Raw genomic sequence first — 18,598 nt, 5'->3', positions numbered from 1 at the left:
ATTGGAGAAAGACTCTTGGATCTCATAGCATTTTAGATCAGGAAGGGACCATATATTCCTTTAGTCCAACTGTTTCATTATAATAGTAATCCTCTTTTTGTGGGGGGGGGGGGTGGGGCTGGGAAGGGAAGTAGAGAGCTCTGATTTTAATGGTGTAGGGGACATCTAGAGAAGGAACTTGTACCCATTCAGATTGCCATTTGCTCTGCAATTTATATAAAGTGGTTTGGGACACTGAGAAGTTAAATGACTTGCCCAGGGTAAGTATGTGACTTAGTCAGTTTGAGTCAGAGATAGATAACTGACCTTACAATCAGAAAGACCTATCTACTACTCCATGCTGCATCTCAATAATAACAAAATAACAATAATAAAATAAATAAGAAACAATAAAACAAAATAATAAATAAAATAAATAAAAATAAAAATAGTAAAATAATAACCAAAGCCCCCAACAAAAACAATAATAAAAACCCAACTTTTATATAGACCTCTGAGGTTTATAGTTTCCTTATAACAAGGCAGGTTGTACAAGCATTATTCTTTCTATTTTACTATTAAATAGTATGTTTATATATATTTTATTATTAAAGGATAATAAGAAAACTTGTCCATTTTCTCACAGCTATTGATAGAAAAAAGAAATAGGGATTGGTCTCCTAACTCCTTGTTCAGTGATCTTTCAGCTTTTCCATAATGCATTCTCTTGTGATTGGCATACTGCCTCTCCTTACATCTTTTGTATATATAATTATAGTGTGGCATTTTGGGCTCTAGCAGCAATTAAAAAAATGGCTTCCTGCAGCACCAATGTGATACTCACAGTGGCTGCAGCTGCTATGAATATGCTGACGTAGTTCTGAATCACAAAACATAACAGACTCTCTCCATGGAAGACGAAACCAAAACATTCATCCAAACACTAGAAAGCCAAGTCCATCGTAGGAACAAAGAAATCTATATGCATTATCAATGCAGGGGGCACCGCCTTCCCTCCACCAGGCCTTACCGCAAACCAAGCTCCCTTAAGCAAAATCATTCCCTCGCTCACTCTCTTTCCCAGCTCTGACTGTTCACTTCCTGCTCCACCCCTTTCTGCTCCACCCATTGGGCAAGCTCCTCCCACTACAGACTCCATGTTACTCAGACTCATGTGACTCAGGCAGGTCACATGGGCCTATTAATGGATGGGAAAGATCTTCCCATTGCATTAATAATACATTAACAATACACTTCCCCCCCCACCCCCTTCTCAGTATCCTAACCTCAATAGAACCCTTCTTGTAACCAAGAAGTACAGTTAAATCCAAATACATTCACTGTGTAAGACCTCAAATGACTCATTTGGTACTCATAGTCCACCACTACCCCAGTAAGAAGAGGGAAAAATGCTTTCTCTTCAGTCTTCTGGAATAACACACTAACAATCATAATGATAGCTCATATTTTTACAGTGTTTTGAGCATTATAAAACATTTTACACATATCACTTGATCCTCACAAAAACCCTGTATAACAGGTATTGTTAATTATCCCAGCTGTATAAATCAAATCAATCCTGGCTTTGATGCAACAGGGGTGGAGAACCTGCAGCCTCAAGGCCACGTGGCCTTCCAGGTTCTCAAGTTTGGCCCTTCGACTGACTCCAAACTTTACAGAACAAATCCCCTTAGTAAAAAGATTTGTTCTAAAATAAAACTTGGAGTCAGTCAAAGGGCCACACCCAAGGACCTAGAAGCCCACAAGTTCCCCACCTGGATAAGATCTGATGTCTTTGGATGTTGCTTTCTTTTATGTTGTTGTAGTCATTGTACAGACCATTCTTTCAGCTTATGTGGCTCTGTATAAACACACATAAGTAAGTCTTACCATGTTTTTTTGAATTCTTAATTTTTACCTTGTCTCGCAGTACCATATTATATTCCTTTCACACAATTTTTGATGCCATTCTCCAATTGACAGGCACCCACTTTATTTCAATTTCCTGCCTTCCCTCCATAACAATTGTCTGCCTTAAAACTATTAGACAACGGAATTTAAAACATTCTCTTCCTTTCCCTTTTTTAGCGTGATATTCCCATGGCAAGTTTAATTAGAGTCCAAAATAAATAGAATGTCTGAATCCACTCTTCATGACTTCCATAATGTTTATATTTAGAGAAAGCCAAAATTGTACCCCTTTCCCAATTTCTTGAAAAACAAAACTAGGCTCCTCTGCCCTCTTTGGAAATCAGTTTTTTCTTTTGAACTTACATCTCAAAACCTAATTTCCAACACAAATTGTCCAAATGTCTTGACTAATGCTTTAGAGAATCTATACAATACAGGAATTGGAATCACAGAAATAAGTTTCTCTCTGTGGATGGATTCACTACCTCCTTGCAACAGTTTCTCAGCTAAAGTGTTTTCAGGTGTGGGTTTCCTGATGGAATGCTGGGACTTGTGACTGCCATATGGTGTCAACAGCAACATCTGCATCAACATCTTCTGGATAATAAGTAAATGTAAAACATTTGTCTGGGATTTGTGGGGAACACAGAGGTCTGAAAATGCAGACACATTATATTGCACTCCTGGGATCATTGCTAAGGCCAACATATCCTGCGGCAGGTGTGTTGAGAAATGAATTAGGATCTAACATCCTTCTAGTTTTTAATCTATTAATCTGTGATTTTTTTTGGATGATACAAGATGATGACACATCTAGTCACTAGTTTGAAAGCCCCTTAATGCAAATGAACCTCGAGTCCTTTGTCCAAGCTGAATTACCCCTGAATGGAGTACGGTCTTCATTGTCCCATATCGGAAGCCAAATGTTACATCCTGAGCCCCTGAGGTCTCTGGGGAAGAATGTCAGATAGTTGCTATCTCTGTTTTGTAGTCTGTTGTCACAAAAATGCATTTTCCTCAATGGCTCCACTGTACTTGAAGGCTTACGCCCAAGCTACCAGGAAGGCACCAAAGATAGCAACAACAAACAGGTGCCCAGGGGTAAGGAAAACACAAGCTCCACAAATTTTCCCTGGCTCACTTCCTAGAATTCAGTGTAGTGGGAGAGACACAGAAAATCACATCCATGTCGGGGATGTCTGCCTGGAATTCCAAATCACACAGCCTTAGCTTTTCTGCCCCCATGAGTTAAAGAGTCAGTTTGGCATGGTGGACAGAGTGCTGAACTTGGAGTCAGAAAGCCCTAAATTTAAACCCTACCACTTACTTTGCCATTGCCTCAGTTTGTGAAACCAGGAGTCTCTTAACTTCTTAACACCTCATTTTTCTCATTTCTAAAATGGGTATAACAATGCCTGTAATGCCCACCTCACAGAGTTGTGAGGACCAAATAAGATAAAACATGTAAAGCACCTGTAAACTTTCAAGTATTTTATCACCATTATTGTTATTGTTTGACTCTGAATCACTGATCAAATAAAAAAGTCTGCTCAAGTCTGCTGCCACTGTATGCCCACAAAGGGCCTGCAGTATAATTCATTCATACCTAACTACTCTATGCTTTGCATAGCTTTGGTATTGAAAAAGCTTACTGATGCTCCCTGCATTGCTGCAACCTCTGGCCATGGTGCAGATAGTAAAGTTTCAGAGAGGCGCTGGAGTTGTAGGAAATGGACAAGGAACACCAATCCTAACAATAAGAACACAGACTAAAGGATTGTGAGAGATGATGATTCTCAGGAAAAGAACCAATGGGTTAACCACTGAAGACCTAATGAGGGGCTAAGAAAGATCATGTTTGCTACTACTTAAATTCCAACAAAGAGTAGGGTTTTTATATGAGTTTGAGTCATAAAATAGATACAATCTGAAAAACTAGATTTGAAGGCTACTCAAGGGTCAAGGGAGAAGTGAATTATTGTGGAAATAGGCTACAACAGACTATCAACGAAAAGTTGTGAAAGGGAAATAGTGTAAAATATATCAGAGACGTATTACAAGGAAAGAAGCTCAACATTTATGTAATGAGTGCAATTGATGGACAGTCCCTATGTTCCACTGATCGCCTTGCAATTTCGAGATATATAAAGATGGTTCCTAGACCCTAGTGTTATTCAGGTGATTTACGTAATACAAAAATCACAAAGAATGAGAAGGCAGGGTGGCTTGCGGTCATCATTATTGGAAAGAGCATTGACTTTGGTGAGCTCAGATCCATGGATGTGTTAACCCAGACCAGGACTGACTTTTAAAAATTACCATAGTTTTGTGACTTATTTTCAAACTTTCATTGATTTCCCCATAATTACATGTTATATAGGTCTATAGAAAACCCCAGAAGGGGTTGAATATTTATTTAGGAAGGGAGGGAGGGAGGGAGACAGAGAGAGAGAGAGACAGAGAGAGAGAGAGAGAGAAAGAGAGAAAGTAGAATTCCATATGCTATGATGTTACGGGCAGAGTTAGAGCCAAGCCCTGTCCTCCTCAGACCTCCAGGCCCAGGGGCCTGCTGAGATAGACTCAGGGCTTTGGGATGTGGGTGGAGCCAGGAGGAGGGGTCTCACCTTTGTTGCCTCCCTGGCAATTCCAGGTCGGACCTGCCTGACCACGTGGAACTTCCGGCTCTCTGGCAGAGCATGTGGAACTTGGACCACGTGGAGTTTCCGGTCTTTGCCTGGACTGCCTGCCCGCAGGGAGCTTTGGGTAGTGTGGGAGGAGAGTAGGCGGAGTCAGGGCGGTCCTAGGACCCAGGTGTATTAGCTTTACCTGTCTTTCACCCACGTAACCAAAGAGTGTACCTACGTCACTAAAGGTATAAATGTGCTGCTTGCTGAAATAATAAATGGAGTCATTCACCATCTTGTTCGGCTCCCGCCCCGTACATTGTCCGCGAGATCAGGCCCTTTGCTTAGGCAGAGGCCTGGGGCTTGGGGGGAACCCCGAGCGTAGTCACGAGGCTTCGGAAGCCCGTGACACTATCCCATAGTAGGTTTTGGTTCAGGGGAACCTTGGTGGGAAAGTAGTTGATGGAAGTGGAGCGGTGGACAAATAGGCCAAGAACTAAAGCCTGCAAAAGAAAAGTAGGTATGCCACAAAGTGCTGACCAGTAATGAGAAATGGTTTAGGGGATTCCTGTTCTATGTCCCTTCCGGGTGGGATTCAAATTTCAGACTAACCCTCAATATCATCCTTTGTGACTGGCGTGGAAGGCTGTTCAGTCTGGGAGACTACAAGGAGAAGTAACAATCCCACGCTATGCCCATGATGGACTTAGAAATGTGAGGAAGTAGAAAGACTTCTATATTTGGAGACGTGGGTTCAAATTCCAAATCTGCGATTTGTATACCTTGGGACGAGTTACAATCTCTCTGGGCCCTGGCTTCCTCATTTGTAAAATAAAGGGCCTGTACTAGGTAGTCTCCAATGTCTCTTGTAGTTCATGATCTTAAAATTTTGTGGTTACTTGTGACAGTCTTATACTCAAGTATTGTTTTGGCTCATCATATAGTATCTGTTAGGAATAGTTAGAATCTTTGATTTAAAACTGGAAGTGACCTTAAAAGTCATCTGGTTCAAGTCCTGCGTTTCACAGAGAAGGACCTGAGGTCACGAGGGGTTAAGTAATTTTCCCAGTGTTATATTGGGGCATCTAGGTGGCACAGTGGATAGAGTACTGGCCCTGGAGTCAGGAGGATCAGAGTTCAAATCCAGCCTCAGATACTTCCTAATTGTGTGACCTTGGGCAAGTCATTTAACCCAGATTTCCTCCAAAAAAATGTTGTATAAACAAGGAGTAAAGGGCAGAGCCAGAATTTGGATCTGAGTCCTCTTGAGTCCAAATCAGTCATTTTTTTTTCTGTTGTGTGCTGACTGAATATAGAGTGCTATAGTAGGTTTATCATCTTGAAGATAATAAAGGAGGGAAAATAAGGGATAATTTCCTTCTTATTGAGAGTCTCCTCCCTACTCCCCTCTCAGCTGAAATGAAACCTATCATTTGTACAGCACATTTAGCCTTGTGTCATTCAAAAATATTATATTAGGTATAAGCTGTTTATAAATAAATGTCTGAGAGTCTGCCAAGGGAATCAGAGTGGGATTCTAAATAGCAAAATAGCAGAGCTGAGGCAAATCTAACTAAGGAGCCTTAGTGTTAAAGCACAGAGGGTGAACACTCCTTGCAGCTTAGGGTCAGTAAGGAAAACAGGGAAGGGAGATTCTGAAACTTGACAACTTGTCATGATGGTTATGAGCTGTCTCTTAGAACCCCATGTGCTCCAATCACCAGCTGCATATGGAGCCATTTACGCTCCCTAAACAATTCTTCACCCAATCCTCCACTGTCCACATGGACTCCTTGGGATCATTTTTTTCTTGTGTCATACTCCTTGTCACCTAGGTGCTAACACCATTCCAATAGGGCAGATAAAGGATGAAGATACATGTATTCAAATCTAGGCATCCTCCTTCCATGGAAGCCAGAAGATCTATTTTATATGCTGCCCGTTGATAAAGAAGGTCTTTTCAAACAAACCATGTCCTGCTGAGTGGATTCTGCTTCTAGTCTCTGAAAATATTACTCTGGAAACGATTAGCAGAACTCTTTGACTGAGTGTGACCACTGAACTAACAGTAAAGTGATGTATGCTCCCTGGTTAGTTTCCATTTGCTCTCACTTCCTTCCCCCTGCCCACCACAGAGCTGAAATTTACACCTTTCCACACTCCTTTACAACATCATCCTCCCTTGCTGAAATTTACGCTTAGATTCTAGACTCCACTTGACAACTTGACTCTTAATTCTACGCATGAAAAAAGGCTTTTATGATCTAGAAATTTATCCTTCCTTACATTTTTCTTCACCACTTTCAAAATATACATTCTGAATATCCCAACAAAGGGGAACAGATTAAGAGAGAAGTAGTATAAAATAATTCAGGGAAGACCTAATAAAAGATGCAATCAATTGAATGAGTGACAGTAGCAGTTTCTTTTAACATCAAATCTAATGGTTTCTTTTTCTAGTACAAAAGTGCTCCATTAACAGTGTGAAGCTTTTATTTGGGTAATTCACACAAGTGGTTGCCAGATGTGGTTTATTTTCAGGAGGGCACACTTACAGAAGCAACACACTGAGCTGAGAGACAGAGTTATCTCTCTCTAACTTACTCTCTAATGACCTTTCCAAGTAAAAATGACAATGAATCCCCAACACCAAAAACCTTCAAAGGCAATCTGACTGGTACTTCACGCTTAAAATGATCGACTGACATCAGGGCTGGTCCTGGACAAGCTTGTAAAGTCAGATAGGTTTCTTTGCCTTTCCATTTCCTTCCTTGGTTTTCCTCTTGGCTCCCCATCTCGACCTTTTCTTTGGCCTCATCCTTCTATAGGTATTCTCAGAGTGTTTCATGGTCCCGTTTTAAGCCTCTTTTGGTTCAGAATTGAAGCAAGGAAAGGCTCTATGTTCAGTCTCAAGGAAGTGACAGAAATTTTGGATACCTGTCCAATAAACTGGAATCAATAACTTAAGATGTGGGATCCTGACTTAAAAGAATAGACGTTAAAAAGCATTGTCTGGTAGTAGAAAACATCTGTGCAAGTGTTGCTTCTTCCAATAGAATGTGATGGCTAGAAGGCAGGGATTTTTTTGTATTCTGTCTTTGCCTTCCCAGGACCTAGCACTCTAGCATTATTTGTTTTTCCCTTCAAGCAGCTTTCATTCTTTTGTTTATTGTTTTCATTTTTTTTGTAAATAGTATCTTATTTTTTCCAATTGTATGTAAAGATAGCTTTCGACATTCATTTTTATAAGATTTTTGAATTCCATATTTTTCTCCCTCCCTCCTCTTCCCTTCCTCAAGATGATAAGCAATCTGATATAGGTTATACATGTACAATGATGTTAAATATAAACATATTAGTCATGTTGTGAAAGAAGAAACAAAACAAAATGAAAAAATCATGAAAAAAATGAAAATATTATGCTTCAATCTACATTCAGAAGCCATAGTTCTTTCTCTGGATGTGGATAGCATTTTCCATCATGAGTCTTTTGGAATTGTTTTAGATTATTGTATTGCTGAGGAGAGCTAATTGGTCATCATACAATGTTGCTGTTACTGTGCATTATGTTCTCCTGGTTCTACTCACTTCACTACGCGTCAGTTCATGTAAGTCTTTCCAGGTTTTTCTGAAATCCTCCTGCTCATCATTTCTCAAACCACAATAGTATTCCATTATATTCATATACTACAACTTGTTCAGCCATTCCCTAATTGATGGGCATCCCATCACAAAAAGAGCTGCCATAAATATTTCTGTATGTGTAGGCCCTTCCCCCTTTTTATTTTCTCTTTGGGATACAGACCTTGGGCTCAGCATTATTACTGACATGTAGCAGGCAATTTTGAGTGAACGCTAGTTGAACTGAAGCAGGATTGGTAATGGGATGCTTCTTCCCCCCCAAACAAAACAAAACAAAAGAGTCCAAGGAAAAACTTCACACATATTATCTCATTTGATCCTGAAAGTTGGTGCTTTAAATAATGACTAATACCTTTTACAGATGATTCATACATGTTTACACAGTTAGTAGTGTATCCTAGTTAGGTCTTGAACTCAGGTCTCCTAACAAATATTCCAGTGCTCTTTCAGTTACACGAAACTGCACCATTGTTTTAAGGCAGTGGTGGGATTCAGCTGGTTTGCACCGGTTCCGGTAGAGCCAGTACCTAATTTTAGGTTGAGTTCCTTGAAGGGTTGTTAGCGGGGGTGGGGTCTGCGCTTGCTGCATCATGCTTCAGCTCTGTTCCGTGGAGAACTGATTGTCAATTCATTTGAATCCCACCACTGTTTTAAGGCATCATATTTTCAATTTAACAAGGCCTTTCTTGCCTTTTACCTGAATTAGGGGAAAGAGTAACATAATCGACTGCAACCACTGGAGTCCCAAGTGGACTTTGTGAGGTTAGGTGAAAAGACATGCAAGGATACATGCCATAAGAAGCATTTCAAAGATGGAATGAAATGCAAACTCTGTATGTGTGTGGATGTTATTTGGACAACAAGCAGTGCTGGGTCAGTAGCTGGTTTCAGAACCAGGAAGACCTAGGTTTAGGTCTTACCTCTGATACATACTGGTTATGTGACCTGAGGCAGGCCACTTAACTTCTCTGTGCTTTAGAAATTATAAGACTAAGTTACAAAGAAGGTGCCAACATGGTTTGGTAGGAGTTTCCTTTCCTGAAAGTTCCCTATGCCAAAATAACTGCAGATCCAGTTGCTATCCTTATCTGAGAAACTGGATTCATTCAGACACTTAGTTTTCTAGCTCAAGGATAAATAGAGTCTTTTAGAATCAGCCTTTACTGAAAAGGTTTACTTCACTTATACTTTATAAAACTTTGTCAAAATCAAATAAGTGAGATGTTCCAATGTGTACTGTCCTTGGTCTTACATTAATGCACTCACTGCAAATTAATATACTTTCAGAGCATAACCCACCTGTTTATGGTAACTAGTGGCTTGTAAAGCTCCACATAATCCATATTAATAAACTGTGGGACTGCAGAACCCTCATCACTCATTTTATCCAAGTCTTATAGGTGGTGTTCTGGCTGTCAGACACAGGTTTCCTCCCAGGTAAAGAAGGACAACCCAGCACATACACAGGCATCTCCTACATGACCCCAATCCTCTTTCTCATCAACTCTGAACAGTTAAACCTTCAATCATTGTTAATTTTAATAAGCTAATTTTGTTGTATTTGCCAATAATGAAGCTTGAAATCAGTAGGGATCTCTTCCAGGTTTTCTAATGTGGGCATTCTTCGTCTAGCACTGGGTTTTAGGAGTAAGACCAATGCATTCTTTTAAAGATAATATGATGTGAGTATACTGCCCCCTCCTCACCCCTAGTAACTTTTTCTAAGCTTTAATTAAAAAAAAAATGATTGGGGAAGTTTAGAAAACTGGTACAAAGAGAAAGTCAGTTATGTCAACAAAGCAATGTTATAGCATCATCCTAGGCTTGAGATCAAAATTTCATATTTAGTCATACTTAGGATTCTAGGATATGTGAATACACACATATGCATTTCTTCCTTCTCCTCCTCCTCCTCTTTCTCTTTTTTTGTCCAGACTTATAATTTCAACAGTGTAGGGATCTCTTGGTGTGGAAATCCCCTCTCTCATGCATATTAGCAGCTTACCTGGAAGTTATAGCCTTGAAGAGTTGTCTGGGTGGCAGGCACTGAGAGTCGCAGGACTTGAACCCAGATCTTTCTGGGTTGGTCCTCTATCCACTACACTATGCTGCCTCTCATTGAGGTAACAAAAACAAAAGTATAACAATCCTGGAACTCAAGGAATTTGCTCTCTATTGTGTGAAAGGGCAAGAAACCTAATGCTCAGAGAAGAAAATACTAAATTATATAATATGTATGCATATATTTCTGTGTATATGTGCATAATACACACATACATTATATATAAATATGTGTCTGGGTATACACACATATAAACATAGACAGTTCTTGCTTTATGTAAGTGGACTGTTCTGCATAAAACAACTTTTACTTAATGCAAATTTGCCTGTGAACTTGGAGAAGGAAAGGAAAGAAGGAAGCAGGAAAGGGTTCACATGCCCTTGGAGGGAGGGGTGACATGTTGGGGCTGGAGTCAGAGAAGTGAGAGCAGGTGGGATAGGACTGGTGGGAACTAAGAGGAAGCACACACAGGAGTTAGATATGTTGGAGTGGGGGCATAGACAGGATAAGATGGGCTACTGGAAGAGGCCAGGGATGACACTCAGTAACCAAGTGTAGACAGAGGGAAGACAGACAAGTAGGGGGCAGGACACATGGTGGCTGGGCGGAGAAGGGCAAAGGTCTCCTCCCTTAAGCCAAGTCCCCATTGGTGGTGGTCTCTCAGCAACAATTCTGCTTTCACTTGAGGGGTTTTGTTTTGTTTTGTTCGGGGATTAGGACACTGTAGATCATAGGAGCAAGAAGGGGGGCGGGGAGAGAGAGAGAGCACAGTACTGTATAGTAAAGTTAACGTAGACTTTGGAATGCAAATTTCAGAATTCTTTACATAAGTCAAATTTGTGAAATGAGAACTTATATAAAGTGAGAACTGTCTGTAATGTGTTGAATGTATTGTTTTTTAGCCATTTCAGTCATGTCTGGCACCATTTGGAGTTTTCTTGGCAAAGATACTGAAGTGGTTTGTCGTTTCCTTTTCCAGCTCATTTTGCAGATGAGGAACTGAGGCAAACAGGATTAAGTGTCTTGCCCAGGATCACACAGCTAGTAAGCATCTGAGATCAGATCTGAACAAAGGAAGATGAATCTTCCTGACACCAGGCTCAGCTCTCTATCCACTGTGCCACTTAGCTGCCTTTGTAATGAATGTATGCATACACACACGACACACACACACACATATGTGTATGTATGTATGTATATATATATATATATATATATATATATATATATATATATATATATATACACAAAGTGTGTGTATTTTCGAGGGGCACTAACTACTGAGGGAATCATGAAAGACCTTTTGAAGGAGGTGGTACTTGATCTGAAGGGAGCTAGGGATTCCAAGAGTCAAAGATGAGGAAGAAGAGCATTCTAGGTATGGGGGACAACCTGTACAAACAGTCATAGACATAGGGAAAGGAATGTTGTATACAGGTTGGATGTCAAGTCAACTAGTGTGGCTGGAATGCAGTGGGTGTTCTTGGTAGAAGCAAGATTCAACAGTTGGGGCCAAGGTCTTTTTTCACAGCCTGACTTTACCTCTACTGCCTGGGATTTCTGGGAAATCCAGAGAAGCTGATGAGACTGAAGTTGGCAGAGTGACTGAGGAGCACACTAGTACAAGAGGCTGAACCCCTGGGTTTGAGAATTGGCTCTAACAGTGTGATTGTGGGCCAGTCACTGCCTCTCTTTGGAGCTCATTTTTCTTGACTCTAAAATCAGGATGATACTTGTAGTATGTCTTCACAGAATGACTGTGTGGAAAGCCTTTTGTAAACTAGGGAGGCTTCTATGAAAGGATGCTGCTCAAATTAGAATCTTAAAGCATGCCTTCATGGACCTTGATATTCTCCCCACTGTGGCCCTGGTCCAAGATTGTAGCTCTTCTGTTCTCAGCAGGTCCACATTGCACTGTTGTATGAAGGGAATCTAATTTTCTTCTCTTTCATGCTTTGTGATTCCACCTTTTCTTGACCATGACCCACTTTTGTGACAGTGATAAGCAGTTTCCAACTTCTAAGAATTAAGTTAGGCTATTCCAGGACCCTTTTACAGGCCTTCAACATGTAAAGATATTTTAAGGATCGAGATCTGGTTATATGCTCTTAATTTGAGCTTCTTTAGGGGTGGATGCATCATGAATTCAAGGTATGATAAATATCACATCAAAGTCATTCTAATTAAAATATGTCAGCCCCATTCCAGTGGAAGGTCACAAGTTCGGATGCAAAAACCTCTGAGGTTCCCTAGTGCAAGATTCTAATTGCTAGCTTGTTTGCTTTTGTGGTGCCTCTCAGTCTACTATAGCTCCTTTTGGGATAAGGTTTCCACAGAAGAGGAAGACTAACCAATTATGTCCAAAATAACAGACTTTTATTCAGTGTGTTTTCATTTATATAAGGGAAGGTTGATAGCTTAATTTGAGACACAAAGGGACATGAGGAGGAGAGTGGAAAAGAGGGGGAAAGAATCTTTCTGGATTATAGCTGCCAGAGAGATAAGGAAACCTCCAGATCTCTGGCTATGCAAAATAGACTCGTGATTTACCAAGCAGAAGGGTGTTCAGGACATGGGCAGTTTGATTTCCAGATCAGAGAAGGAGGGAAAATATCAGGGACATAGTTGAGATGGCCCTCCTGCTCTCACGCCTAGGTTATATCAAGCTTCTACTGCTCCATAAATCTTGTTGAGCTCAGCAGCAGTGCAGTAGGAGGCTCAGAGAATAAAGTCATCACCAGACTAGAGACTCCTAATAATAATAATGATGATTGGTATTTATATAGTGCTTTAAGGTTTGCAAAGTGCTTTGCCTCTATTATCTCATTTGAGCCTCACAACACTCCTGCTCTTATCTGTCTTCTTAGTTCTACTTAGACCTACTTGCAGGCATGGGAACAGTACATGGGAACAGTTAGGATAGTGAATTATTCATTTTCTCTCTAACTTTTAAACTACCCCCAAAAGGAAATATGCACGAGATATAGGGTAATTCTAGCTAAATTTATAAGAATAAAAACTATAGAAAACTGATAAAGTAAAATCCTTATACGATGCTGGAGAACTGAAATCATTAAAGCACATTCAAGCACCGACTCCGCATTTTTCTCCTACCAGCCTCCTAAAGCCTCTGCTAAAGCTTCGCCAAAGTCTCTCTCTCCATTCCCTCCACTCTGACATTAATTCAGCAAAGCTGTGAGCAGGCAAAGATAAGAGCCTGGGGAGTTTCAAACTCAGGTCCTCTGAGTCCATTCCCAATGTGTTTCCACTGTAGCACACTGCTTTCTGTTGTTGTTGTTTAGTCATTTCGCTCATGTCTGACTCTTCATGACCCCATTTGGAAATTTCATTGGAAAGATACTGGAGTGGTTTGCCATTTCCTTCTCCAGCTCCTTTTACAGATGAGGAAACTGAGGCAAACAGGGTTAAATGACATGCCCAGGGTCACACAGCTAGTAAGCATCTGAGGCCAGATGTGAACTTGTGAAGATGAATCTTCCTCCCTTCAGGCCCAGCACTTTAACCGCTATGCCCCCCACACTGCCTTCTAGTCAAATTTAATCTCTATTTCATCGTGGCCCTTAAATACTTGAAGACAGCTTGTCACATTCCCTGTCTCTTTTTTTCTTCCATGTTATATCACCCATTTCTTCAATTTATCTTCATATGACATAAACCACCCTGACCACTACCATCTAGCTTAGCAATGTCCTTCCTGTACTGGGGTGCTCAGAACTGAACTTAATACTCCACCTTTGGTCTGATCAGGGTGTATTTTGTAAGATGCTGCTGCTCTTACTCCTTCCTGGCTGTGGAATCTGGTTAGGGATTGTCACAATAGCCATCACCTATCCTGCAATAGAAGAGCTGGTAGCAATAAAGTTTCCCGAGGTTTTTATTTAAAACCTCTTAGTTAAATCAAGCTCTTTCAAAATCCACAATATGTTATGGGGGTTTGTTTTTTACTTTTCCCCCAAATATATTGAGGGCAGATAAATTTCAGTGTCCTTAAGTAATTCTAGCACCTTTTCCTTTATGAAGAACACTAGCGACTTTCCCCATGAAAGGAAGCCAATGGCTTATTATCGTATAATGTGCATGGATGACTATTACTCTTCCCCAGGAAGGTTGGGAAGATCTCTCTAAGTTAACTCTGTACTCCAGCAAGTAAAAGTTCATGAAATGCAGTAAGTGGAGGCATTGAATTCCCAACCATGTGCTCTGCTGCTGCTCTCACAGAGCTGGCTAACTTGTGCTGAAACTGATTGATTTTATCTGCAAAATAGGTGTAAAATTTCCCCCAGCATGAGAAACTCTGAACAGCTACTGAAGTAGAAGTAGAAAAGAGGGCATTGGTTGGGCTTTTATATTTAAGGGAGAGAAAGAGACAAAAATGTGCCTGGGGGCAAAGTTGGTGATATATCTGATTTTCAACAAGGGTAGAATGCCAATGTCAGATTTCACACATCTGTCTGTGGGAGGAAACACTTAATATTGTCCTCGGTATGAATAAAGTACATGTTTACAAGCCTTTACGGCAAAGCTCTTTCTCTTCCCTCTTCGACCTTAGCAATGTTCAACATTCCTGACACAGTAGGCAGTGACAAGATTTCATTTATTCATTCTCTCACTGTTTATAGAACTCCTACTGGGTGCTCAATCCTGTTGGGTAGTTATGGGGGTTATACAAAATAGGATCATAGATTAATATCAAGAAGGCACCTTAGAGGCTATTGATTCTTACTCTTTCATTTCTTAAATGAGAAAACCTGAGGCAGTGACTTGCCTAGAGTCACATGGCTAGTGTCTGAGACAGGATTTGAATTCATATCTTCCTGACTAAATATTCATTTCACTGAGCCACCTGTCACTTGTGACCTCAAAAAGCTTAGGAGAGGAACTGAGTGTTGTAAAATAAAAAGAAAAAAAATGTATAAGGAAAAAAAAAAGCTTACGAGCAATTGGACTATATAAGTAATAGTTCTCAAAAAATTTCAAATCCTGTCTTGCTAACATGAAATAGCACAAGATAGGTGTATTATCAAATGCTGTAGGAATTTAGGGTAAGGGAAGCTTGCTGTGGGTTTGGGTTTGAACACACGTCTTAAATTGGGTCTTGAAGGAAGTGTTGGGTTTTGATTTTCCTTGAAAAGAAGAATGCCCCATGTTGGGGTGGGGAGGGGGGTGGAAGGGGTGGTGAATAATCAGGAAGGACAGCATAGGGGTAGAGGTGAATGTGTCTTAGGGATTTTAAGGAGAGTGGCCTTCCTGGAGCCTTGTGTTCTTGTTGGAAAGCGGTAGGGTGGATCATTAAAATGGATTAGAAATTACTTGGTATTTAGTTTGTACTTCTTGTACCCATGTATCCATTTCCCCCTCTCAACTAGAATGTAAGCTCCTTGAAGGGAGAAGCTATCTTCATTTTTGTCTCTGGATCTCTGCAATTCCTGTCACAATAGGCGCTAAAGAAATTCTTGCTTAACTGAATTGATTTAAATTATGGAGGGTTTAAATTCCTTGAGGGTGGGAATGGCTTTTCCTTCTTGTCTTTATGTCACTGCTACCTAGCTCAGTGACTTCCTCATAGTGACTTAATAGATTTTTGCTGAATCGAATTGAACCTTGGATACTAGACAGGAGAATTTAGGCTTCTTGTGGTTGGCAATAAGGAGACACTATAAATTCTGATGTTGAAGAGTGAGATAATGAAAGCAGTGACATGGGAAGATTAATCTGGCAGGGGCATTGATCAATCTGGGCTAAAATGAAAGGGGATTGGATGCAGAGAAATCTTCTAGGAGGTTATTAAAATCATTTAAGTATGAGGTGACAAGGGCCTGGCCTGGGATGGCCAAAGTGGTGATGGAGAAGAAAGGATCAATGCAATGAATATTACAGATGAAGAAAAATAGGATTTGGTGACTGATTGAATATAAGTCATGAGGCAGAGGGAAGAACACAAAGGAAATCCAAGAACTGCAAGGGGAGAATGAAGAGGATGGTGGTGACAGAAATTGAGACATGAAGGAAAATGAGCTGAGAGAGTTAAAGAAGACAATGACTTTTGTTCAAAGAAATCATTTTGAGATCAATGTGTCATTTATTCAAAAAGCATTTAAAATGTACCTAGTTTATGTAGAAAACTGTGAGAGATGCTGAGAGAGATATAAAGTTTGGATAAGCTATGGTCCATGAGCGAGATTTCAAACTCTAGTAGAAGAAATTCCAAGTACAGGGAAATATAGCACACAGTATCATATAATGAGCACATCAGAGAGAGGTAAGAGAAAGTGTCATGTGAGATCAGGCTCTGCTTCATGGAGAAAGAGGACTTTAACAGAAGAAAGCTAGAGAGAACATCCCAGGTCTAGGGAACAGTGTGAGCGGAGGCTTGAAGATTTATGAGCACAGTGTGCGTTGGGGAAGCTAGCGTATACAGTAGGTAGAGGAGAGCTATGAGATGAGACTGAAAGGGGGAGATTCTCACTTTCTACCTTTCCCTTCTTCTCTTTTGTCTCCTTCTTTTCCTTTTTCTTCTTCCTCTCTCTCACACACATTTCACTTATAAGGTAGTAGAGAAGCATTTTGGAGCAAAGATTTTTTTAGGGAAGATTTTGGAGTAAAAGACTAATATGACCAAATCTGTGCATGAGTTTGATTATTCTAGCAAGCATTAAAGGTGGGCTCAAAAGTTCAGTTCAATCATTTTCAGTCATGCCTGACTTTCTGTGACAACAATTTGGGGTTTTCTTGGCAAAGATATTGGAATGGTTTGTTATTTCCTTCTCTAGCTCATTTTACAGATGAGGAAACTGAGGCAAACAGGGTTAAGTTGTCCAGAGTAACACAAAGAGTAAGTGTTTGAGGCCAGATTTAAAATCAAGAAGAAGAGTCTTCCTGACTCCAGGCTTGGCACTCTATCCACTCTACCACCTATTTAAAAGTATGGAGGCAGAAAGAGCAGCAAAAGAGGCTACGGCTGTAGTCCAATAATGTGTTTATAAGTTGCAGTATGTGGGTGATGTCAGTGAGGATAGAAGGAAGGGGATGGATACATTGGGGAAATGGAGTAGAGGGAGGATCAATAGACCTTGACAACTGATTGATTATGAGGAATGCATCATGGAGAAGAGTCAAAGCTAACCCTCAGGTTGTCAGCGTGGAAGATGGGGTGAATGGTGGCACCATAGGCACAAACGGTGATGTGTATAGGAAAGGTTTTGGGGAAAGATAATAATAAGAAAGATAACAAACTTGGTTTTGCACATGATAGGTTTGAGATAGCCTATGGAGAAGGCCTGTAGACAATTGGAGTTGCTAGTCTGAGTGTCAGAATATAAAGATTGTATATATAGATGTGGGAGTCATTCACATAGAGATGGTGGTTTAAGCTGTGGGAGCAAATGAAATTCTCAAGGGAGCTGGGGTGGAGAAGGAAGAGAAGATCATTGAGAATGAACCCTTGGGGAACATGCACATTAAAGAATCAGGGGGACATTGCTGAAAGCACTTTGAGAGGTAGCAGGAGAATAAGAAGAGTGTAGGACCTCTGAAGTCAGGGGAAGAAAACATCAAGTGAGGAGGCATGATCAACAGGATACTACTAAAAGTTTGCAAATAAGTTAGGGTCAAGAAGGATTAGGAGAGAAAATGCCCCAATGTATATGGCAACTCAGAGGTCCTTAGTGACTTTTAGTACAGTTACTTCAATAAACTGGCAGGAATGGAATTCATTGGAATGTTAAATAGACACTGGGGCTAGGTGGCTTGCGAAATCATGTTTGAGATGTAGATTTATGAATTAGCACCTAGAAGGGATATTGGAAGTTTGAAGTGCAAATGGACGAATCCCTCAAGGAAGCTGTAGGAAAGAAAAGCAAAGGGTTTAGGATCAAGAAGATGCTCATGGCAGGAAAAAAAAGAGGAAGAGGAGTAACTGAAGGAAACAAAGGAGTAGTGAGAGAGATGGGAGTATCACCATAAAGCAGCAGCAGCATCACGGAGTCTAAGGGAAGGGCAAAATTCAAGGACAAAGGGGTGATCACTAGTATTAACTGTAGCAGAAAGGTCAAGGGCAGTGAGGGCGAAGCAAAGAGCATGGAGGGTTGAGAAGGGAGAAGATTCAAACCAAACATCCGAAACTCCTGGGTTGAGAAGGAAGGGACCAACAATAGACTAGGCTCTACTCCCCTCCATAAACCTTACTGTTAATCTTTTAAGTATTTGTTTAATGTACTAAGCATTATCTCTGTTTAACTTTCTTTTTACATGTTTGTTAATGTTATCTGTCTGCAGCTGTATGTTCCCAGAAGGCAGGGACTGTATTTGTTCAATTTGTTTTGCATAGTACCAAGAGCAAGGTCATGGGCAGGTGGGAGGT

The sequence above is a fragment of the Trichosurus vulpecula genome, chromosome 6, assembly GCF_011100635.1.
Source record: "Trichosurus vulpecula isolate mTriVul1 chromosome 6, mTriVul1.pri, whole genome shotgun sequence".
Lineage (NCBI taxonomy): Eukaryota > Metazoa > Chordata > Mammalia > Diprotodontia > Phalangeridae > Trichosurus > Trichosurus vulpecula.
This window is presented reverse-complemented; position numbering follows the sequence as displayed.